This window comes from Dendrobates tinctorius, unplaced genomic scaffold (assembly GCF_039654945.1).
Source record: "Dendrobates tinctorius isolate UK_male_01 unplaced genomic scaffold, ASM3965494v1 ptg000027l, whole genome shotgun sequence".
NCBI classification, from domain to species: domain Eukaryota; kingdom Metazoa; phylum Chordata; class Amphibia; order Anura; family Dendrobatidae; genus Dendrobates; species Dendrobates tinctorius.
The window spans coordinates 15,998,985-16,025,456 of NW_027361695.1; positions in this window are offsets into that span (position 1 = coordinate 15,998,985).

Genomic DNA, 26,472 nt, shown 5'->3' on the forward strand with positions numbered 1-26,472 from the left:
ATGATACGTCTACGTGTAAAAACACGACGTGGTCAAATAACACTTTACACTTTATTAAATTATAGGCGCAGACATCTCGGATGACACGACAAGGTGTGCTGATAGATGGTTTTTGAAAAATGTGATACCTCGCAGGTAGTTCTATCGAAAGAAATCTATCACCCAGCACCCTTTCTTCAAAGCTTGTTATTTGTATGTGATTTACTGCACTCGCAGCGGAAATGTTGTTAGTGAGCGTTGGGGAAGCACTGGGTATAATGAGAAATATCAATGTATCCTCATGTACTTGCTCGCAGTGACAGTCAGTAATCCATCTCGGTGACACTTACCTTGTTAACATTTTGATCAGATGGCAAAATTTGTCATTTTTCACGGTAACAAGGATGCGTTTGCACAAGTAGCACGGACGGGAGGTGGAGATGAAAGACCCGTCTCAGGAATTTTGGTGCGTGAAATAATCAGCAGTCTTTTTTTTTTTTTCAAGAAGCTATAATAATTACTTTGGAGAAAGCTAATAATTGAGGGTCTAAAAAAAAAAAAGATGGGAATTTTTCTTCATTTTTTTGCCATTCCTTGACAACTTGATTTACACAGCCACAGTACAGATCGCTAACGTAACGTGATTATAATAGATAATATCATTTTCGTCTCAGTCTACCTTCCTCCGTCATGTGTACTATATCAAAATTTACCGCCGTTCATTGACACCAGTTGTCGTACTTATTAGGTTAAGCTATTATGGATATTTTCACATCAAGTCAATCATTATTTTGTCTTCTGATATTGGGAATTGTCTAGTATGGTTTTTTTTTTTTTTATTTTTCATGTTTGTTTTTGCTGGGTTATAAACCTATGGAACTCATAAGTGAAGACGCTCACAAAAGGGAACAGAAATTAATTTTACATACAAGAACGATTTACGCAATAGGCAATTTTCTGATAACATGTTGCCTTTAAGACGTTGTTGTGATGTTAGTGCCTTTGGGGTTACCCAGAGTTGTAGCACGGAGCTGCTGGATCTCAATGCTGACTATTTCTAATACTAATGTTTTGTCCTGTGTCAGAGGGGCTGCTTTTGTCACCGTCATCCGAATATGATTTCATACATTGGATCCACTGTACCTATGAGCTTGCTCCTAAGACCACGTTCACACATTCAGTACTGGGTCAGTTTTTTACATCGGTATTTATAAACCAAATCCAGGGGTGGAACAATCAGAGGAAAAGTGGAATAGAAACCCGTCACCACTTTTAGACTTATCACCCTCTCCTGATTTTGTCTTACAAATACCAAATACTGATCACGTGAACGTGGCTTTAAGAAGCCCATAGGTATAGTGGATCCAATGGATAAAATTATATACAGATGGCCTTACTGCGTGCCCACAATGAGTTTTTGACGCTTCGTATTTTCGCTGCATCAAAAACACAGCATCTTACAATTCCAGCAAAGTGGATGGGATGTGAACTTGTCAGCAGGATTGTGCTCAGTAACCTACAGGCAGTGTCAGGTTGGAGCCATTATACTGATATGCTCGGGCTCCGGGGCGTCCTGTGTGGGGGGTCTTCATGTGGTGCTCTGATATTAGGTATTCATAATGCAGACTGCTGACAGGTCGCTGATCCCTCAGTGAACCGCCCCCTAGTTTACATAATGAATATATATTTACATATATATACAGACCAAAAGTTTGGACACACCGTCTCATTCAAAGAGTTTTCTTTATTTTCATGACTATGAAAATTGTAGATTCACTCTGAAGGCATCAAAACTATGAATTACCACATGTGGAATTATATAATTAACAAAAAAGTGTGAAACAACTGAAAATACTGTATGTCTTATATTCTAGGTTCTTCAAAGTAGCCACCTTTCGCTTTGATTACTGCTTTGCCCACTCTTGGCATTCTCTTGATAAGCTTCAAGAGGTAGTCACCGGAAATGGTTTTCACTTCACAGGTGTGCCCTGTCAGGTTTAATAAGTGGGATTTCTTGCCTTATAAATGGGGTTGGGACCATCAATTGTGTTGTGCAGAAGTCTGGTGGATACACAGCTGATAGTCCTACTGAAAAGACTGTTAGAATTTGTATTATGGCAAGAAAAAAGCAGCTAAGTAAAGAAAAACGAGTGGCCATCATTACTTTAAGAAATGAAGGTCAGTCAGTCTGAAAAATTGGGAAAACTGTGAAAGTGTCCCCAAGTTCAGTGGCAAAAACCATCAAGCGCTACAAGGAAACTGGCTCACACGAGGACCGCCCCAGGAAAGGAAGACCAAGAGTCACCTCTGCTGCGGAGGATAAGTTCATCCTAGTCACCAGCCTCAGAAATCGCAGGTTAACAGCAGCTCAGATTACAGACCAGGTCGATGCCACACAGAGTTCTAGCAGCAGACACATCTCTACAACAACTGTTAAGAGGAGACTTTGTGCAGCAAGCCTTCAGAGTGAATCTACAATTTTCATAGTCATGAAAATAATGAAAACTCTTTGAATGAGAAGGTGTGTCCAAACTTTTGGTCTCTACTGTATATATATATATAAACATACTGAAAAAAAGCCTTTCTGCAAGCAGGTGCCGGCCATGGCTCCTGCACTGTAGCATAATCGCCTGTGTACTGTGTATATAATTATTATGGTTCAGGTGATCCTGATATTAAAAATAATAAAAAAATACATTTGAAAATGGCACCCGCAGCACCTGCACAGTTGCGGCTATCAGTGTGTATAGAGTTGATCTGATAGCTGCTACTGCGCCATCTTGCTAAAGAAGAAAAAAATACGTCCTCCTCCAAGATGGCACAGCCCACACCTGTGCAGTAGCAGCTATCGGTGATCATGGGTGGTACCATCTTGGAGGAGGACAGATTTTTTCTCTTCTTAAGCAAGATGGCGTTGCTGATGCATGCGCAATAGCAGTTATTGGATCACTTCTATATACACCGATCGATGCTACTGAGCAGGCGCAGCAGGTGCCATTTTAAAATGGATTTTTTTTAATACTTCTCAGGAAAACATCAAGCACAGTTGTTAACTGCACATTAAACATGCGATTATGCTGCAGCGCAGGGGCCATGGCCGGCATCTGCCTGCAGAAGGGTTTTTTTGTTTAAGTATGTATATATATTCATTATGTGAACTAGGGGGCAGGTCAGTGAGGGATCAGTGACCTGTCAGCAATCGGCATTATGAATGCCTAATCAGAGCACCACATGAAGCCCCGCCCACAGGCCGTCCCGGAGCACGAGCATATGATTAACTAAAAACTGAAAATAAAGATTAAACAACAAACCACAAGACAGATTTCATCAATCAAGGTAAAGAAATCTCCTGCCCACTGTGATTTCTTTTTACTTAGCGTAAACTGACCAGGGGAGTATGTTTAAATTCTGCAGTATGTGCATTTCTCTTGTGCTGTGAATCTTATGTGCAGATATTTCCCTTAGGCCTCTTACTCACTGGCGATAAAATTGGACGATTGCAATCCGATTTTAAATCGGATTGCACTCTGACCATTGTTAGTGAATGGGTGACATCTCACTTGCGATTTTTCTCTCATCCAAAATCGGTCTGAGAAAAAAATCGCAGCATGCTGCGATTTGCAGCGATTTTCGCCAATGCAAGTCAATGGGTGCGATTAAAAAAACAGACCAAAAATGGACCATCCGTTTTCCATCCATTTTAAATGGATACATCACCATTCTGTGGTATAGAACTTCACCTCTCCAAACAAACCTATTTCAACACCCTCATCATCTCACTGTCCAATAACCCGAAACGTCTCTTTGACACTTTTCATTCTCTACTCAATCCAAGAGTACAGGCCCCAACCACGGAGCTCCGAGCTGACGATCTGGCCAATTACTTCAAAGAAAAAATTGACCAGATCCGACAGGAAATTATCTCCAAACCCCCTCATACCATGCACTGTCCTCCCTCCCCCACTTCATTTAACTCACTCTCTGATTTTGAACCAGTCACAGAGGAAGAAGTAAGCAGGCTCCTTGCATCTTCTCGCCCAACTACTTGCACCAGTGACCCATTTCCGTCACATCTCCTCCAGTCCCTTTCCCCTGCTGTCACCCCTCACCTAACTAAAATATTTAACCTCTCTCTCTCTTCTGGTATTTTTCCCTCCTCATTTAAGCATGCCATCATACATCCACTACTTAAAAAACCATCCCTCGACCAAAACTGTGCCGCTAACTATAGACCTTTCTCTAATCTTCCCTTCATCTCTAAACTCCTGGAACGCCTGGTCCACTCCCGTCTTATCCGCTATCTCTCAGAAAACTCTGTTCTCGACCCTCTCCAATCCGGTTTCCGCTCTTTACACTCCACTGAAACTGCCCTCACTAAAGTCTCTAATGATCTGCTAACAGCTAAATCAAATGGTCATTACTCCATGCTAATTCTCTTGGATCTCTCTGCCGCATTCGACACTGTGGATCATCAGCTCCTCCTCACTATGCTCCATTCCATTGGCCTCAAGGACACCGTTCTCTCCTGGTTCTCCTCCTATCTCTCCGACCGCTCCTTTACTGTTTCTTTTGCCGGTTCCTCCTCCTCTCACCTTCCCCTTACTGTTGGGGTTCCTCAAGGATCGGTTCTAGGCCCCCTCCTCTTCTCCTTGTACACTGCCCCTATTGGTCAAACAATCAGTAGATTTGGTTTCCATTACCATCTCTATGCTGATGACACCCAATTATACGCTTCTTCTCCTGACATCACGCCAGCCTTTCTAGAAAACACTGGCGATTGTCTAAACGCTGTGTCTAATATCATGTCCTCACTATATCTGAAACTGAACCTGTCAAAGACTGAACTCCTTGTGTTTCCTCCCGCTACTAATGTACCTACACCCGACATTGCCATTTCCGTCTGTGGTTCCACTATTACTCCCCAGCAACATGCCCGCTGTCTTGGGGTCATACTTGATTCCGAGCTTTCCTTTGCCCCCCACATTCGATCACTGGCTCGCTCTTGTCATCTGCACCTCAAAAACATTTCTAGAATTCGACCTTTTCTTACTTTTGACTCTGCAAAAACTCTTACTGTTTCTCTTATTCATTCTCGTCTCGACTATTGTAACTCTCTTCTAATCGGTCTCCCTCTTACAAAACTCTCCCCTCTCCAATCTGTCTTGAATGCTGCAGCCAGGATCATATTCCTCACCAATCGTTACACCGATGCCTCTACCTTGTGCCAGTCATTACACTGGCTACCCATCCACTCCAGAATTCAGTATAAACTTATTACCCTCACCCACAAAGCCCTCCATGGCTCAGCACCACCCTACATCTCCTCCCTTGTTTCAGTATACCACCCTACCCGCGCCCTCCGTTCTGCTGATGACCTGAGGTTAGTATCCTCAATAGTCAGAACCTCCCACTCCCGTCTCCAAGACTTTACACGTGCCGCGCCAATTCTTTGGAATGCACTTCCCAGGTCAATACGATTAGTCCCCAATCCCCACAATTTTAAGCGTGTCCTGAAAACGCATTTATTCAGACTGGCCTATCACCTCAACACATTAACCTAACCTATCCCTGTGTGGCAGAGCCAAAAGTTTTACCATAACCAGGTTCCCAGCATCATGTTCCCACATGCTTTATGCATCCATTAGCCCTCTGTGTCTGTACTGTTACACACTTAACATTATGACTGGTCCATACAATCAGGGCAACTGTTACCACCCACCTTTCGTGTCTACCTCTTTCCTCATAGACTGTAAGCTTGCGAGCAGGGCCCTCACTCCTCTTGGTATTTGTTATAATCTACTGTATGTGATTATTGTTATGCTGTAATGTCTATTGTCTGTACAAATCCCCTCTGAAATGTAAAGTGCTGCGGAATATGTCGGCGCTATAAAAATAAAATTTATTATTATTATTATTATTATTATAGAACACTGTAATTGGTCCTGCAAATGACTGTAGAAAAATAGTTGCAGGGAAAAAAAACGGATTGTAATCAGATGGAAAACGGATGGAAAACGGATGGAAAGATTAAAAATTGCATAGAAATCATATAACACTCGCATAGTACTCCACCCTTTTATACAGTCCAGAAATCGGACCGTTTTTTTAATCGCCAATGGGTATGAGGCCTTAGACTTGCATTAGATGCAGAAAATCCACAGTTAAAGTTATATGTATTTTAGTGCTTTTCTAGGGGCAGTGTCACCACCTGGCGCATCCGGGCAAGTGCCGAGACCCTGGACAGATGGGTAGGCCCACTCGCCATCGGGGATACCGGGACACTGTGGGGTTTGTGGCTCGGAGGGGTGGGCGGTGCCAGCATTGGCAGCGGGACCCGCATCGCACCTTAAACTGTAATAATCACAGTTTAATCATACATATAATCACCTCTCCCTGTTCCCTGCAGCTCTGGTCTTCGGTGCTCCAAACTGCTCAGTGTCTTCTGACACGCTGTGATGTCTTAGTCCAGAGGGCACGCTGATTTCATTAAAGCATGCCCTCTGTGCAGAGAGTCAGAAGACGCTGAGGAGAAAGGAGCAGCTGGGAATGGGGAGAGGTGAGTATTTGATTATTTATTTTTGTTATGAATGGAGCATTATATGGGGCCCATGTTAGAATCTGCTCAGTTTGTGACTATCCGCCATTTTCTTGTAGTGCTCTGGCTGCTGGTCTTTTTCCTCTGGTGCTGGGTTTGTCTTGGGTCAGGTGATTGTATCACCCTTTATTAGCCTACATCTGTCTCCCATTCCTTGCTGGACAACAGTGTTAATCCGCTTGAGTTCTGGCTTGGAGCTTTTTCTTTGCTTTCTGTGTGTTTAATTAGTCCAGTTCTGGGACCTCCGGTTCTGCCAGTCTTAGTTTCTGTTTTCAGTTTGTTTCTGCAGCCTCCTCTTTGTTTTCTATTAGGAGGTCACCCGTTTTTGTACCCAGTCCTTATATCTTTCAGGGACCCCCTTTCCCCTATCAATAGTTCTTCGCTTGAGATTAGCCTAGGATCGTCGGTGGGTCTATTCACAAGGAATGGGTCGCCCACTCCATCGTAGGGCATCAGCCTAGTCACAGTGAAGGGTCAGTTTTCCCCCTCTTACCCTAGTTCTGTGCTGCAGTACCGTAACAGTTTGTCCAGCCTGAGAAAGCATAAAAAAAACCAAAAAAACCCTCCCGGATTTCTGCAATATCAACAGCGCTCAAGATTTCGCTCAAAGCGTGCAACAGTTAACATAAAGTTTCCGGCTTACAACAGCACGTGAGTAGCTGCCCAGGGGTCCGCCCCGAAGAGCCTAAGGTGAGCTTGCCTGAATGTTTTGAATGTTTTTCTGGTAAACGGCAGGAATTTTTTTCGTTTAAAAATGCATGTTTACTTTATTTTCGGCTTAGACCCAGGTCTTCAGGAGCAGAATTACAGCGTGTGGGGATTATGATGACCTTATTGCGAGGGGAGCCGCAGGTTTGGGCATTTTATATTATATCTATGTGATTTGGTATAAAACCTTTAAAAAAAATTAACAAGTGAACGGCTTGATAAAGCATAAACATTTCCCTACAGAGTATCGAAAATCATATTTTTAATTATAAAAGCATTCATTTTATTAACTCGCTATAGAATTATATCTTAGTTCTCATTTCCTCAGATAGTTTGAACACACTGCAGGCTAAATGGTTTTTTTTTTTACATTATTCCTTGATTATTTCCTTTTACATCTTCTGAGCATTAATTACACCGTATTTGATTATCAGCAATTTAATTAATTGCACACGAGAAATCTAGGCAAAACATTCATCTATGTCAGCGGACTTTTTTGTTCGAATTAAATGGCAATTTTGTATTTGAGAAAATATATGACTGTAATTTTCCGACACCTTCAGAGGCACTGATGGCAGATGTGAAGTCGAGTCACCTTTTCATTACAAATTATCATTTTCAGAAGGGCATGTTCTGACTTTTAGCTGCTCAAACAAACAAACAAACTTAAAAAAAAAATACTTTTTATTACGAGCTAGATTTAAAGGGCAGTCTTACCTCAATCTAATGGGTTCAACCGGGTTTAATAGGTCTATAAAGCCAAGATATAATAGGGCACAGTCTGGCATTACAGTAGGGTTTTGTATGTGTTCCGGTTGAAGTCACCTGTTATATGTGGTATGTTAAAGGGAATCTGTCACCTATTTTTAGCCCTATCAGCTGCCGGCACCACCATCAGGGGCTTACCTACAACATTCTGTAATGCTGTAGATAAGCCACCGATGTAACCTGAAAGATAAGAAAAACAGACCGAAACAGAGGCCCGGGTGAGTATAATCTAACTTGTTTTTCTTATCTTTCAGGTTACATCTGATGGCAGTGCCGGCAGCTAATAGGGCTAAAAATAGGTGACAGATTCCCTTTAAAGGAGTGTAGGTGAAGCCAATGGTTACTCATCTTAAGGCGAGAGTCATCCGACCCTATGTCCTCCATCTGAGAAAAACAGTCTGATTATGTTATTCGGACTCTTATCAGGCTGATCAGAGTTTTCTCAGAGTAAGATCAGAGTGTGATCCATTTTTCTCAGATGTGGACCATTAACCCCTTAACGATTTCGGATACGTGGCCGTTAAGGAGCCTTATTCCCTCATTGCCGTTTTAAAATGGCGATCGGGAATAAGACTGTATCGACCCCCAGAGTTGGAAAATCTCTGAGGTTTTAGCTATTGGGGATAGCTAAGACCCTGTAGAACATGACCAGGGACAGATATTTCGGTCCCTGATCCCATGATCGCCATTATTCAGTGAATAATGGTGATCACGGAAAAAAAATGTGCCTGCTGTTGCAACGATTTCTCTCTCTTCTGACATGACATGCATTTCAGAATGTTATACGTTATTTTTGCTGTGGGAATTTTTTTCTTTTGAATATATTACAACATATGTTTGTGAAATGTCTAATGTCCTATACTAATTATTATTATTATTATTATGCATTTATATAGCGCCATTTTTTCCATGGCGCTTTACATGTGAAAAGGGGAAATATAGACAAGTATAGTAAACATGTGTAAGACAAGGGGCACACAAGTACATAAGGAGAGGGGCCCCTGCACGCGAGGGCTCACAGTCTACAGGGATGGGTGAGGATACAGTAGGAGAGGGTAGAGCAGGTCATGCTGTGGTTCAGTAGACCGAGGATTATTGCAGGCTGTAGGCTTGTCAGAAGAGGTGGGTCTACAGGTTCTTCTTGAAGGTTTCCGTTGATGGTGAGAGTCTGATGTGTTGCGGCAGGGAGTTCCAGAGTATGGGGGAAGCACGGGAGAAGTCTTGTATGCGGTTGTGGGAAGAAGAGATAAGGGGGGAGTAGAGAAGGAGATCTTGAGATGATCGAAGGTTGTGGGTAGGTACCTAGAGACCATATCACAGAAGTATGGAGGAGACAGGTTGTGGATGCCTTTGTATGTCATGGTTAGGGTTTTGAATTGGAGCCTCTGGGCGATAGGAAGCCAGTGAAGGGCCTGGCATGGGGGGCTGGGGAAAAGCGGGGAGACAGGTGGATTAGTCGGGCAGCAGAGTGTAGGATGGACTGGAGCGGAGCCAGAGTGCTAGAGGGGAGGCCAGAGAGTAGGAGGTTGCAGTAGTCGAGGTGGGAGATGATAAGAGCATGCACTAGTGTTTTTGTGGTTTCGTGGTTGAGGAATGAGCGGATCCGGAAAACATTTTTGAGTTTGAGGCAGCAGGAGGAGGCAAGGGCTTGGATATGTGGTTTGAAAGAGAGCGCAGAGTCGAGGATCACCCCAAGGCACCGAGCATATGGGACTGGGGAAAGAGAGCAGTCGTTGACATTGATGGATAGGTCTGGTGGAGAGGTTGAGTGAGATGGGGGGAAAGATGATGAATTCTGTTTTGTCCATGTTCAGTTTGAGAAAGCGAGCAGAGAAGAAGGCTGAGATGGCAGACAGACATTGTGGGATTTCAGTCAGTAAGGAGGCGAGGTCGGGTCCAGATAGGTAGATCTGCGTGTCATCGGCATAGAGATGATACTGCAAACCGTGGGATTCTATGAGCTGTCCCAAGCCAAAGGTATAGATGGAGAATAGTAGGGGTCCTAGGACAGAGCCTTGGGGAACACCGACAGACAGGGGGCAAGGTGAGGAGGTGGTGTGTGAGAGGGAGACACTAAATGTTTGGTCTGTTAAGTATGATGAGATCCAGGATAGGGCCAGGACTGTGATGCCAAGATATGAGAGAGTCTGTAGCAGGAGGGAATGGTCTACGGTGTCGAAGGCAGAGGACAGGTCCAGGAGAAGGAGGAGAGAGTAGTGTCGCTTGCTCTTGGCGGTTAGTAAGTCGTTAGTGACTTTAGTTAGGGCAGTTTAAGTTGAGTGATGCAGTCGGAAGCCAGATTGTAACCGGTCAAAGAGGGAACAGGAGGAGAGGTGGGAGGACAGTTCAAGATATACATGCTGTTCCAGTAGTTTTGAGGTGTAAGGGATAGAGTTGAGCGAAACGGATCGAAAAAATTCAAAAGTCGCCGACTTTTGGCAAAGTCGGGTTTCATGAAACGAAACCCGACCCTAGGATGAGGTCGGCCACGAGGTCGGCGACTTACGCGCCAAAGTCGCGTTTCAAAAGTTTGTTTTGCTCTCTTTTTCAGACAATCAGGATCCACGGACACTGTGGGCAACGTGATGACCTAGGCACGGGTCACCACCATCTTTCAGAAGGGCATGCAAGTGATTGGCTTGCTTTGGTGGGCGTCACAGGGGGTATAAAAGGGCGTGCACGCCGACCGCCATCTTACTTCTGCCGATCTTAGTATAGGGAGAGGTTGCTGCTGATTCTGTAGGGAGAGCGTTAGGCAGGGAAGAAGACAAAAAAACTGCTTCTGCTGCTAGTGATTTGGCCTGCACAACACACAAGTCACTGTGTGTGCAGTGCAAGGGGAGGCTATATTGTGGTGTATCAGTGGTGTTGGTTGTTGGGCTGCCTTTTAAGGCTTCCTGACACGCTGGCATTGCTGTTTACCCACTGCTCCGCAAACTGCTTTTTTAAAAGCAATCCAATCTCCCTTATCCTCTAGTCACTTTTGTCACAGCTGTGCCATCGAGCCTGTCACATAGCGCTCAGATATCAGTGGGCCTCACACAATCCACAAGTGTCCAGTGTCCAAAAGTGTGCGCAGAGATTCAAAATCTCCATTATCCTCTCGTCACTTTGGTCACAGGCAGCTGTGCCATCGAGCGTGTCACATAGCGCTCAGATATCAGTGGGCCTCACACAATCCACAAGTGTCCAGTGTCCAAAAGTGTGCGCAGAGATTCAAAATCTCCATTATCCTCTCGTCACTTTGGTCACAGGCAGCTGTGCCATCGAGCGTGTCACATAGCGCTCAGATATCAGTGGGCCTCACACAATCCACAAGTGTCCAGTGTCCAAAAGTGTGCGCAGAGATTCAAAATCTCCATTATCCTCTCGTCACTTTGGTCACAGGCAGCTGTGCCATCGAGCGTGTCACATAGCGCTCAGATATCAGTGGGCCTCACACAATCCACAAGTGTCCAGTGTCCAAAAGTGTGCGCAGAGATTCAAAATCTCCATTATCCTCTCGTCACTTTGGTCACAGGCAGCTGTGCCATCGAGCGTGTCACATAGCGCTCAGATATCAGTGGGCCTCACACAATCCACAAGTGTCCAGTGTCCAAAAGTGTGCGCAGAGATTCAAAATCTCCATTATCCTCTCGTCACTTTGGTCACAGGCAGCTGTGCCATCGAGCGTGTCACATAGCGCTCAGATATCAGTGGGCCTCACACAATCCACAAGTGTCCAGTGTCCAAAAGTGTGCGCAGAGATTCAAAATCTCCATTATCCTCTCGTCACTTTGGTCACAGGCAGCTGTGCCATCGAGCGTGTCACATAGCGCTCAGATATCAGTGGGCCTCACACAATCCACAAGTGTCCAGTGTCCAAAAGTGTGCGCAGAGATTCAAAATCTCCATTATCCTCTCGTCACTTTGGTCACAGGCAGCTGTGCCATCGAGCGTGTCACATAGCGCTCAGATATCAGTGGGCCTCACACAATCCACAAGTGTCCAGTGTCCAAAAGTGTGCGCAGAGATTCAAAATCTCCATTATCCTCTCGTCACTTTGGTCACAGGCAGCTGTGCCATCGAGCGTGTCACATAGCGCTCAGATATCAGTGGGCCTCACACAATCCACAAGTGTCCAGTGTCCAAAAGTGTGCGCAGAGATTCAAAATCTCCATTATCCTCTCGTCACTTTGGTCACAGGCAGCTGTGCCATCGAGCGTGTCACATAGCGCTCAGATATCAGTGGGCCTCACACAATCCACAAGTGTCCAGTGTCCAAAAGTGTGCGCAGAGATTCAAAATCTCCATTATCCTCTCGTCACTTTGGTCACAGGCAGCTGTGCCATCGAGCGTGTCACATAGCGCTCAGATATCAGTGGGCCTCACACAATCCACAAGTGTCCAGTGTCCAAAAGTGTGCGCAGAGATTCAAAATCTCCATTATCCTCTCGTCACTTTGGTCACAGGCAGCTGTGCCATCGAGCGTGTCACATAGCGCTCAGATATCAGTGGGCCTCACACAATCCACAAGTGTCCAGTGTCCAAAAGTGTGCGCAGAGATTCAAAATCTCCATTATCCTCTCGTCACTTTGGTCACAGGCAGCTGTGCCATCGAGCGTGTCACATAGCGCTCAGATATCAGTGGGCCTCACACAATCCACAAGTGTCCAGTGTCCAAAAGTGTGCGCAGAGATTCAAAATCTCCATTATCCTCTCGTCACTTTGGTCACAGGCAGCTGTGCCATCGAGCGTGTCACATAGCGCTCAGATATCAGTGGGCCTCACACAATCCACAAGTGTCCAGTGTCCAAAAGTGTGCGCAGAGATTCAAAATCTCCATTATCCTCTCGTCACTTTGGTCACAGGCAGCTGTGCCATCGAGCGTGTCACATAGCGCTCAGATATCAGTGGGCCTCACACAATCCACAAGTGTCCAGTGTCCAAAAGTGTGCGCAGAGATTCAAAATCTCCATTATCCTCTCATAACTTTGGTCACAGGCAGCTGTGCCATCGAGCCTGTCACATAGCGCTCAGATATCAGTGGGCCTCACACAATCCACAAGTGTCCAGTGTCCAAAAGTGTGCGCAGAGATTCAAAATCTCCATTATCCTCTCGTCACTTTGGTCACAGGCAGCTGTGCCATCGAGCCTGTCACATTGCGCTCAGATATCAGTGGGCTTCACACAATCCACAAGTGTCCAGTGTCCAAAAGTGTGCGCAGAGATTCAAAATCTCCATTATCCTCTCGTCACTTTGGTCACAGGCAGCTGTGCCATCGAGCGTGCCACATAGCGCTCAGATATCAGTGGGCCTCACACAATCCACAAGTGTCCAGTGTCCAAAAGTGTGCGCAGAGATTCAAAATCTCCATTATCCTCTCGTCACTTTGGTCACAGGCAGCTGTGCCATCGAGCGTGCCACATAGCGCTCAGATATCAGTGGGCCTCACACAATCCACAAGTGTCCAGTGTCCAAAAGTGTGCGCAGAGATTCAAAATCTCCATTATCCTCTCGTCACTTTGGTCACAGGCAGCTGTGCCATCGAGCGTGTCACATAGCGCTCAGATATCAGTGGGCCTCACACAATCCACAAGTGTCCAGTGTCCAAAAGTGAGCGCAGAGATTCAAAATCTCCATTATCCTCTCGTCACTTTGGTCACAGGCAGCTGTGCCATCGAGCCTGTCACATAGCGCTCAGATATCAGTGGGCCTCACACAATCCACAAGTGTCCAGTGTCCAAACGTGTGCGCAGAGATTCAAAATCTCCATTATCCTCTCGTCACTTTGGTCACAGGCAGCTGTGCCATCGAGCGTGTCACATAGCGCTCAGATATCAGTGGGCCTCACACAATCCACAAGTGTCCAGTGTCCAAAAGTGTGCGCAGAGATTCAAAATCTCCATTATCCTCTCATCACTTTGGTCACAGGCAGCTGTGCCATCGAGCCTGTCACATAGCGCTCAGATATCAGTGGGCCTCACACAATCCACAAGTGTCCAGTGTCCAAAAGTGTGCGCAGAGATTCAAAATCTCCATTATCCTCTCGTCACTTTGGTCACAGGCAGCTGTGCCATCGAGCGTGTCACATAGCGCTCAGATATCAGTGGGCCTCACACAATCCACAAGTGTCCAGTGTCCAAAAGTGTGCGCAGAGATTCAAAATCTCCATTATCCTCTCGTCACTTTGGTCACAGGCAGCTGTGCCATCGAGCGTGTCACATAGCGCTCAGATATCAGTGGGCCTCACACAATCCACAAGTGTCCAGTGTCCAAAAGTGTGCGCAGAGATTCAAAATCTCCATTATCCTCTCGTCACTTTGGTCACAGGCAGCTGTGCCATCGAGCGTGTCACATAGCGCTCAGATATCAGTGGGCCTCACACAATCCACAAGTGTCCAGTGTCCAAAAGTGTGCGCAGAGATTCAAAATCTCCATTATCCTCTCGTCACTTTGGTCACAGGCAGCTGTGCCATCGAGCGTGTCACATAGCGCTCAGATATCAGTGGGCCTCACACAATCCACAAGTGTCCAGTGTCCAAAAGTGTGCGCAGAGATTCAAAATCTCCATTATCCTCTCGTCACTTTGGTCACAGGCAGCTGTGCCATCGAGCGTGTCACATAGCGCTCAGATATCAGTGGGCCTCACACAATCCACAAGTGTCCAGTGTCCAAAAGTGTGCGCAGAGATTCAAAATCTCCATTATCCTCTCGTCACTTTGGTCACAGGCAGCTGTGCCATCGAGCGTGTCACATAGCGCTCAGATATCAGTGGGCCTCACACAATCCACAAGTGTCCAGTGTCCAAAAGTGTGCGCAGAGATTCAAAATCTCCATTATCCTCTCGTCACTTTGGTCACAGGCAGCTGTGCCATCGAGCGTGTCACATAGCGCTCAGATATCAGTGGGCCTCACACAATCCACAAGTGTCCAGTGTCCAAAAGTGTGCGCAGAGATTCAAAATCTCCATTATCCTCTCGTCACTTTGGTCACAGGCAGCTGTGCCATCGAGCGTGTCACATAGCGCTCAGATATCAGTGGGCCTCACACAATCCACAAGTGTCCAGTGTCCAAAAGTGTGCGCAGAGATTCAAAATCTCCATTATCCTCTCGTCACTTTGGTCACAGGCAGCTGTGCCATCGAGCGTGTCACATAGCGCTCAGATATCAGTGGGCCTCACACAATCCACAAGTGTCCAGTGTCCAAAAGTGTGCGCAGAGATTCAAAATCTCCATTATCCTCTCGTCACTTTGGTCACAGGCAGCTGTGCCATCGAGCGTGTCACATAGCGCTCAGATATCAGTGGGCCTCACACAATCCACAAGTGTCCAGTGTCCAAAAGTGTGCGCAGAGATTCAAAATCTCCATTATCCTCTCGTCACTTTGGTCACAGGCAGCTGTGCCATCGAGCGTGTCACATAGCGCTCAGATATCAGTGGGCCTCACACAATCCACAAGTGTCCAGTGTCCAAAAGTGTGCGCAGAGATTCAAAATCTCCATTATCCTCTCGTCACTTTGGTCACAGGCAGCTGTGCCATCGAGCGTGTCACATAGCGCTCAGATATCAGTGGGCCTCACACAATCCACAAGTGTCCAGTGTCCAAAAGTGTGCGCAGAGATTCAAAATCTCCATTATCCTCTCGTCACTTTGGTCACAGGCAGCTGTGCCATCGAGCGTGTCACATAGCGCTCAGATATCAGTGGGCCTCACACAATCCACAAGTGTCCAGTGTCCAAAAGTGTGCGCAGAGATTCAAAATCTCCATTATCCTCTCGTCACTTTGGTCACAGGCAGCTGTGCCATCGAGCGTGTCACATAGCGCTCAGATATCAGTGGGCCTCACACAATCCACAAGTGTCCAGTGTCCAAAAGTGTGCGCAGAGATTCAAAATCTCCATTATCCTCTCGTAACTTTGGTCACAGGCAGCTGTGCCATCGAGCCTGTCACATAGCGCTCAGATATCAGTGGGCCTCACACAATCCACAAGTGTCCAGTGTCCAAAAGTGTGCGCAGAGATTCAAAATCTCCATTATCCTCTCGTCACTTTGGTCACAGGCAGCTGTGCCATCGAGCCTGTCACATTGCGCTCAGATATCAGTGGGCCTCACACAATCCACAAGTGTCCAGTGTCCAAAAGTGTGCGCAGAGATTCAAAATCTCCATTATCCTCTCGTCACTTTGGTCACAGGCAGCTGTGCCATCGAGCGTGCCACATAGCGCTCAGATATCAGTGGGCCTCACACAATCCACAAGTGTCCAGTGTCCAAAAGTGTGCGCAGAGATTCAAAATCTCCATTATCCTCTCGTCACTTTGGTCACAGGCAGCTGTGCCATCGAGCGTGCCACATAGCGCTTAGATATCAGTGGGCCTCACACAATCCACAAGTGTCCAGTGTCCAAAAGTGTGCGCAGAGATTCAAAATCTCCATTATCCTCTCGTCTCTTTGGTCACAGGCAGCTGTGCCATCGAGCGTGTCACATAGCGCTCAGATATCAGTGGGCCTCACACAATCCACAAGTGTCCAGTGTCCAAAAGTGTGCGCAGAGATTCAAAATCTCCATTATCCTCTCGTCACTTTGGTCACAGGCAGCTGTGCCATCGAGCGTGTCACATAGCGCTCAGATATCAGTGGGCCTCACACAATCCACAAGTGTCCAGTGTCCAAAAGTGTGCGCAGAGATTCAAAATCTCCATTATCCTCTCGTCACTTTGGTCACAGGCAGCTGTGCCATCGAGCGTGTCACATAGCGCTCAGATATCAGTGGGCCTCACACAATCCACAAGTGTCCAGTGTCCAAAAGTGTGCGCAGAGATTCAAAATCTCCATTATCCTCTCGTCACTTTGGTCACAGGCAGCTGTGCCATCGAGCGTGTCACATAGCGCTCAGATATCAGTGGGCCTCACACAATCCACAAGTGTCCAGTGTCCAAAAGTGTGCGCAGAGATTCAAAATCTCCATTATCCTCTCGTCACTTTGGTCACAGGCAGCTGTGCCATCGAGCGTGTCACATAGCGCTCAGATATCAGTGGGCCTCACACAATCCACAAGTGTCCAGTGTCCAAAAGTGTGCGCAGAGATTCAAAATCTCCATTATCCTCTCGTCACTTTGGTCACAGGCAGCTGTGCCATCGAGCGTGTCACATAGCGCTCAGATATCAGTGGGCCTCACACAATCCACAAGTGTCCAGTGTCCAAAAGTGTGCGCAGAGATTCAAAATCTCCATTATCCTCTCGTCACTTTGGTCACAGGCAGCTGTGCCATCGAGCGTGTCACATAGCGCTCAGATATCAGTGGGCCTCACACAATCCACAAGTGTCCAGTGTCCAAAAGTGTGCGCAGAGATTCAAAATCTCCATTATCCTCTCGTCACTTTGGTCACAGGCAGCTGTGCCATCGAGCGTGTCACATAGCGCTCAGATATCAGTGGGCCTCACACAATCCACAAGTGTCCAGTGTCCAAAAGTGTGCGCAGAGATTCAAAATCTCCATTATCCTCTCGTCACTTTGGTCACAGGCAGCTGTGCCATCGAGCGTGTCACATAGCGCTCAGATATCAGTGGGCCTCACACAATCCACAAGTGTCCAGTGTCCAAAAGTGTGCGCAGAGATTCAAAATCTCCATTATCCTCTCGTCACTTTGGTCACAGGCAGCTGTGCCATCGAGCGTGTCACATAGCGCTCAGATATCAGTGGGCCTCACACAATCCACAAGTGTCCAGTGTCCAAAAGTGTGCGCAGAGATTCAAAATCTCCATTATCCTCTCGTCACTTTGGTCACAGGCAGCTGTGCCATCGAGCGTGTCACATAGCGCTCAGATATCAGTGGGCCTCACACAATCCACAAGTGTCCAGTGTCCAAAAGTGTGCGCAGAGATTCAAAATCTCCATTATCCTCTCGTCACTTTGGTCACAGGCAGCTGTGCCATCGAGCGTGTCACATAGCGCTCAGATATCAGTGGGCCTCACACAATCCACAAGTGTCCAGTGTCCAAAAGTGTGCGCAGAGATTCAAAATCTCCATTATCCTCTCGTCACTTTGGTCACAGGCAGCTGTGCCATCGAGCGTGTCACATAGCGCTCAGATATCAGTGGGCCTCACACAATCCACAAGTGTCCAGTGTCCAAAAGTGTGCGCAGAGATTCAAAATCTCCATTATCCTCTCGTCACTTTGGTCACAGGCAGCTGTGCCATCGAGCGTGTCACATAGCGCTTAGATATCAGTGGGCCTCACACAATCCACAAGTGTCCAGTGTCCAAAAGTGTGCGCAGAGATTCAAAATCTCCATTATCCTCTCGTCACTTTGGTCACAGGCAGCTGTGCCATCGAGCGTGTCACATAGCGCTCAGATATCAGTGGGCCTCACACAATCCACAAGTGTCCAGTGTCCAAAAGTGTGCGCAGAGATTCAAAATCTCCATTATCCTCTCGTAACTTTGGTCACAGGCAGCTGTGCCATCGAGCCTGTCACATAGCGCTCAGATATCAGTGGGCCTCAAACAATCCACAAGTGTCCAGTGTCCAAAAGTGTGCGCAGAGATTCAAAATCTCCATTATCCTCTCGTCACTTTGGTCACAGGCAGCTGTGCCATCGAGCCTGTCACATTGCGCTCAGATATCAGTGGGCCTCACACAATCCACAAGTGTCCAGTGTCCAAAAGTGTGCGCAGAGATTCAAAATCTCCATTATCCTCTCGTCACTTTGGTCACAGGCAGCTGTGCCATCGAGCGTGCCACATAGCGCTCAGATATCAGTGGGCCTCACACAATCCACAAGTGTCCAGTGTCCAAAAGTGTGCGCAGAGATTCAAAATCTCCATTATCCTCTCGTCACTTTGGTCACAGGCAGCTGTGCCATCGAGCGTGCCACATAGCGCTCAGATATCAGTGGGCCTCACACAATCCACAAGTGTCCAGTGTCCAAAAGTGTGCGCAGAGATTCAAAATCTCCATTATCCTCTCGTCACTTTGGTCACAGGCAGCTGTGCCATCGAGCGTGTCACATAGCGCTCAGATATCAGTGGGCCTCACACAATCCACAAGTGTCCAGTGTCCAAAAGTGAGCGCAGAGATTCAAAATCTCCATTATCCTCTCGTCACTTTGGTCACAGGCAGCTGTGCCATCGAGCCTGTCACATAGCGCTCAGATATCAGTGGGCCTCACACAATCCACAAGTGTCCAGTGTCCAAAAGTGTGCGCAGAGATTCAAAATCTCCATTATCCTCTCGTCACTTTGGTCACAGGCAGCTGTGCCATCGAGCGTGTCACATAGCGCTCAGATATCAGTGGGCCTCACACAATCCACAAGTGTCCAGTGTCCAAAAGTGTGCGCAGAGATTCAAAATCTCCATTATCCTCTCGTCACTTTGGTCACAGGCAGCTGTGCCATCGAGCCTGTCACATAGCGCTCAGATATCAGTGGGCCTCACACAATCCACAAGTGTCCAGTGTCCAAAAGTGTGCGCAGAGATTCAAAATCTCCATTATCCTATCGTCACTTTGGTCACAGGCAGCTGTGCCATCGAGCGTGTCACATAGCGCTCAGATATCAGTGGGCCTCACACAATCCACAAGTGTCCAGTGTCCAAAAGTGTGCGCAGAGATTCAAAATCTCCATTATCCTCTCGTCACTTTGGTCACAGGCAGCTGTGCCATCGAGCCTGTCACATAGCGCTCAGATATCAGTGGGCCTCACACAATCCAAAAGTGTCCACTGTCCACAAGTGTGTGCAGAAATTCTAAATCTCCCCTGTCCTATAGACACCTTGTACCTTGTTTTACATTACTATATAGTTTGCTGGATTTTGTCTACATTTCTACCAAAAATGAGGAAGGCTGGTGGAAGAGGCCGTGGAATTGGGCGGGGGTTGGCAGCTGGTAATGATGGTGTTGGATCTGATGGTAGTGGCAAGAGCAAAATAGGACCGAATGCAGGAGGTGCTGACCCTGCGGCATCGTCTGGCTACATAAGGCCTCGAACGCTTAGTTTTCTAGGAGTTGGCAAACCGCTTTTAAAGGCAGAGCATCAGGAAAAAGTTTTGTCTTACATTGCTGACTCAGCCTCCAGCTCTATCGCCTCCTCTTCTTCAGTTGTAAAAAGTAAAAGCACTGAGTCGTCATTGGAGGCTCATGTTCATGAACCACACCTTTCCTTGTGTCCTTCACCCCAACCAAGATTGAAGGATGACGCAGGCCATACTACTGATTACTCCATGGAGCTGTTTTCACATACCATGCCTGGATTATCAAGTGAAATGGTGAATTACACAGGCCAAGATGAATCTGACATGGAGTGCACTGATGCACAGCCGCTGATGGATGATTCTGCTGGTACATTCACTCAGAGCACTACATTGTCCTCGCAGTGTACAGAGCCAGATTTTGACCCTGATGAGACTCAGGTGCCCCTTCCCGCACACTATACCACCATACACGGTGACACAGAGAAAGGTGCACATGACATAGAAGAGGAGGTGATGGATGACCCAGTTGTTGACCCAGATTGGCATCCATTGGGGGAAGAGGGTGCTGCTTCCAATAGCTCAGATGAGGAGCATCCACAGCAGACATCGACATCGCAACAGCTGTTATCTGGCAGGCCCGGAGCACTCCAAAGACAGGTTCCAAACATCAAAAGAGTTGCTGGACAGCTTGTCCAGAGGGTCAAAAGATCACAGCGTGCTAGGCCGCAAAATGTCTGCCAAAGTAGGAAGAGTGCAGTGTGGCACTTTTTTGAACAAAATCCTCATGATCAGGCCAAGGTTATCTGTAAGAAGTGCGCAAAGACCTTTAGCCGAGGGAAAAATCTGAAAAATTTGAATACCAGTTGCATGCTTAGACATTTAACCAGCATGCACTTGCAAGCGTGGACACAACACCAAACCTCAAGTGCCACATGTGCAACTGATCACAACGAAGGTAGTCAGCAACGCTACATTGTTTCCCCCACTGTAAGCCCACCGGTTAGCACAGCAGCAAATGTTGAGGTGTCGTTGCAAGACCACAGCAGTCAGGGAATCCCAATGTTATATCAACGAAAGACTGATTCTAGGCCATCAGAAAGAACACCAACTCCATCACCATCATCAACCCTCTCTCAGTCCGCCCTGTCCACCGCTACTTCCACCATATGCAGCTCTCAAGTCCAGCTCACCCTCCCAGACACTATGAGTAGGTCAAGAAAGTACTCAGTCTCTCATCCGCGTACACTGGGTTTGAACGCCCACATTGCCAAACTAATCTCGTTTGAGATGATGCCCTTTCGGTTGGTGGAAAGCACAGCTTTCCACGAACTCATGGCCTATGCAGTACCACGCTATGACCTACCCAGTCACCACTTCTTCTCTTGCAAAGCCATCCCAGCCCTCCACCATCATGTGAAAGACCGCATTGTCCATGCACTCAAGCAGTCAGTGAGCGGAAAGGTGCACCTCACAACTGATGCATGGTCCAGTCGGCATGGCCAGGGCCGTTACGTGTCCATCACTGCGCACTGGGTTAATGTGGTGGATGCAGGGTCCACAGGGAACAGCGGTGGTGGGACAGTGCTGCCTAGCCCACGGTATAGGAAACAGTTGGCTGTAGGCGTTCGACCCTCCTCCTCCTCCTCCTCCAGAAGCGAAAGCTCGTCCACAGAGCGCAGTCGTACGAGCACTCCATCTGCAGCTGCCACTGTTGCACACGATGTGTCCCCCTATCGAGCAGCTAGTGGAAAGCGTCAGCAGGCTGTGTTGCAGATGATGTGTTTGGGCGACAGACACACCGCCGAGGTGCTGGCCGAGTACTTGAAGCGACAAACTGAGTCATGGCTGGGCAGTGTACATCTTGAGGCAGGCAAGGTAGTTAGTGATAACGGCCGTAATTTTGTGGCAGCCATAGCCCTTTCAAAACTCAGCCACATACCTTGCTTGGCTCACACCTTGAACCTGGTGGTGCAGTGCTTCCTCAAAAATTATCCGGAGTTAACAGCCCTGCTCCAGAAGGTGCGAAGACTGTGCGCGCACATCCGCCGGTCGCCTGTACACTCCGTTCGTATGCAGAAGCTGCAGCGATTGCTCCACCTTCCCAACCACCGCCTCATTATCAACATTTCAACAAGGTGGAACTCCACCCTGCACATGGTGGAGCGGCTGTGCGAGCAGAGGCAGGCCATAATGCATTTGTGGGAGGATACACGGCCAGGCACTTTGAGAGCAGACATGGAGTTGACAGGCGTGCAGTGGTCGAAGCTGAAAGACCTTTGTAAAGTCCTTCAGTGTTTTGAGGAATGCACATGGCTGGTAAGCGCAGACGACGCCATCTTAAGCATGAGCATCCCACTTACCCACTTATGCGTCTGCTCATGTAAACTTTGACGCACCTTAAGGAGCAGGCGTCTGCAGCCAATGTTGATGAGGAGGAAGAGGAGGAGGGAATCCTTGATGACATTCAGCCATTGTCTGCTCAGGGACCTCTCCTGGACGAGGTGGAGGAAGAAGAGGAGGAGTATGATGGGGATGATTACTTAGGGGAGGAGGATGCATCTCGTGGGGCAAGTGAAAATGTTGGCGTGGCAAGGTCTGGTACAGGGTTTGTGCGTGACTGGAGGGATGTGGATTTGCCAGAAAGTGCTCCTCCACCCAGCACTCGCAGTGCATCATTGACACCGGGAACATTGGCCCACATGTCAGATTATGCCTTGCGGATCCTAAAAAGGGACCCCCGCATTGCCAAAATGATGAACGATGATGACTACTGGTTGGCCAGCATCCTGTATCCACGCTATAAAGGCAAATTACAAAACATCATGCCAAAGGAGAACCTTGACCTAATATTGGCTAATAAACAAGCAACTCTGGTAAATCGGTTGCTTGAGGCATTCCCAGCACACAGCAGCGGTGATGGTTCTCACACGAGCCGCACGGGCCGGGGGCAGCTTGGCAGAGGTGTTCGTGGTGCACACAGCAGAAGTGGCGTTGGAGATGGGTTTCATGACAATGTTGTAGACTGATTTTTCAAATACCGCTCACACAACTGGTAATACTGCATCGATGGAAAGTGACAGGAGACAGCAGTTGTCAACTATGGTTACAAACTACTTTTCCTCCCATATCGATGTTCTCCCACACAGGTCATTCCCCTTTGACTATTGGGCCGCTAAACTGGACACCTGGCCTGAATTGGCCCAATATGCCTTACAGGAGCTCGCTTGCCCAGCTGCAAGTGTGCTATCGGAAAGAGTCTTCAGTGCAGCTGGATCAATCCTGACAGAAAAAAGGACCCGTCTGTCAACCCAAAATGTGGATGATCTAACCTTCATTAAAATGAACCACGCATGGGTTTCCAAGGATTTTGTCCCACCTTCCCCTGGTGACACATAGGGTGACAGAAAAATGGCTTGCTTTGGTCCACCTTTTCCTGGTACTTCACCTATTTCGCCTTTTGCATCAGCTGAATGTCCAACATCAACATATGCCACTTTCTAAAACTCCCTAACTGTGCTGCCTCCCCCCCATGGCCGGGGTCACCACCTAGCGCACGACACCGTGCGAGTGCCGTTGCCCTGGACAGGTGGGTAGGCCGACTCTTGGGCGCGGGCACTGGCACAGGGTCCCTCATAGTGCAATCAAGTGTCTCTGATGGTGGTGGTGCACACCCGCCGTCAGACACACCGCTGTACTATGAGGGGCCCAGTGCCAGTACCGACGCCCACGAGTGGGCCCCCCTTGCTTGGGCAGGGCCCCAGCATTTGCAATCTTTACCTCTCCCTGCTCCTCCGCTGTGTAATCTGGGCCGTCAAATCCATACTGTGCCTGACACCGTCTGAGCCTGCCTCCTGAGACATATATTTTGAATGTGTACGCTATCCATACATGTTATCCGGGGATACGGTACCCTTTCTAACCTTTGTGCAATCACGTGCAATCCATACTGGGCCTAACACCGTCTGAGCCTGACTCAAGCTGTATAGACATATATTTTGAATGTGTACGCTATCCATACATGTTATCCAGGGATACGGTACCCTTTCTAACCTTTGTGCAATCACGTGCAATCCATACTGGGCCTAACACCGTCTGAGCCTGCCTCATGCTGTATAGACATATATTTTGAATGTGTACGCTATCCATACATGTTATCCGGGGATACGGTACCCTTTCTAACCTTTGTGCAATCACGTGCAATCCATACTGGGCCTAACACCGTCTGAGCCTGCCTCATGCTGTATAGACATATATTTTGAATGTGTACGCTATCCATACATGTTATCCAGGGATACGGTACCCTTTCTAACCTTTGTGCAATCACGTGCAATCCATACTGGGCCTAACACCGTCTGAGCCTGCCTCATGCTGTATAGACATATATTTTGAATGTGTACGCTATCCATACATGTTATCCGGGGATACGGTACCCTTTCTAACCTTTGTGCAATCACGTGCAATCCATACTGGGACTAACACCGTCTGAGCCTGCCTCATGCTGTATAGACATATATTTTGAATGTGTACGCTATCCATACATGTTATCCAGGGATACGGTACCCTTTCTAACCTTTGTGCAATCACGTGCAATCCATACTGTGCCTGACACCGTCTGAGCCTGCCTCCTGAGACATATATTTTGAATGTGTACGCTATCCATACATGTTATCCAGGGATACGGTACCCTTTCTAACCTTTGTGCAATCACGTGCAATCCATACTGGGCCTGACACCGTCTGAGCCTGCCTCCTGAGACATATATTTTGAATTTGTACGCTATCCATACATGTTATACAGGGATACGGTACCCTTTCTAACCTTTGTGCAATCACGTGCAATCAATACTGGGCGTGAGAACGGCTGGCGAGCTGTTAAGCAAGCTACAGCACCTGTCCAGACAAGTACAGGGATTCCCTAGTGAGGAGACTTATTTGATTGTTTTCAATGTTGGGACAGCAATTTTTGGGGAGCACTATACTCTGGAGAATGATAGATGGGGCCCACCATACACTGGAACATTCCAAAGGTGGACATCAGACACTGGAGCAGCATTTACAGGGCCCATTATACACTAGAGCATTAGAAATGGGGCCCATTATGTTTGGAGCATTATTTGGGCCCATAAGACAGTGGAGCTTCATCCATGGGGACCAACATATACTGTAGCATTATGTGGAGCTCATCATATACTGTTTCAAACATTATATGGGACCAATGATTCTGTATGGAGAAATAGATGGGCCTCGTCATGAGATGTAAAAAGTGAGGTATTTTTCATTGTACTATACCGCTATTTATCTGCCGTATCGGAGCATGATGAGTTGTGGTATGTGTTAAAGGGGCGCTCTTTCGCCCAGGGCACATGAAAACCTGCAGCCAGCCCTCCCCCCCCCACAACTTTAGCCAAATAACCCCCATTTTTCAGTGCGTAACTTGTATTATGAAGTTAATTAAGGTTGACAAGCTTAATTAAGAAGAATTGATGCTTTTGGCATTCAAATGGGCACTGTAGGTGTGTTTCCTGTCCTCCTCTCACTGCCGACTTTTATTCCCCATTGACTTACATTGGGTTTCGTGTTTCGGGACGACCCCGACTTTTCCCTATAATCGGACGATCTTGCTCGACCCGACTTTTGGAAAAGTCGGGTTTCACGAAACGAAACGCGACCCTAAAACAACAAAAGTCGCTCAACTCTAGTAAGGGAGAAGAGATATTGGGCGATAGTTAGACACAGAGGATTGGTCAAGGGAGGGCTTTTTGAGGGTGGATGTGATTGAGGCATGTTTGAAGGATGAGGGAAAGACACGATTTGTAAGTGAAAGGTTGAAAAGGTGTGTTAGAGATGGGATGAGGACTGTGGCCAAGTTAGGGATGAGGTGAGACGGGAATGGGTCGAAGGCACAAGTGGTGAGGTGTGATCTTGACAGAAGGGTGGAGAGCTGATCTTCTGTCATGGTGGAGAAGCTGGCTTTTGCAGAACAGGGCTGAGCGGCTAACAGGGAGATTGGGGGCTGCGGGCCAAAGTTTTGTCTGATCGTGTCGATCTTCTGCTTAAAGAAGGAGGCAAAGTCTTTGGCAGAAATGAGAGGAGAGGGAAGAGGTGCTGTGGGACGGAGTAGAGAATTGAAAGTGTTAAAGAGCTATTTAGGGTTGTGAGACAGGGAGGATATGAGAGATGCGAAGTAAGTTTGTTTTGCGGCAGAGAGCGTGGACTTAAAGCTGGCAAGGGACTGCTTGTATGCGTTGAAGTGCTCAGTAGAATGGGCTCTCTTCCATCTCCGCTCAGCGGCCCTGGAAACCTGTCTCAGTTCTTTGGTCAGGCTGGTCAGCCAGGGCTGCCTGTTGATTGTTCGAGTTTTGCTCTGCGTGAGGGGGGCAGCCGAATCAAGCGTTGCTGTTATTGTGGTGTCATAAAAGGTGGCAGCAGCATCTGTGTCATGAAGGGAAGCTATGTCTGTAAGAGGGAG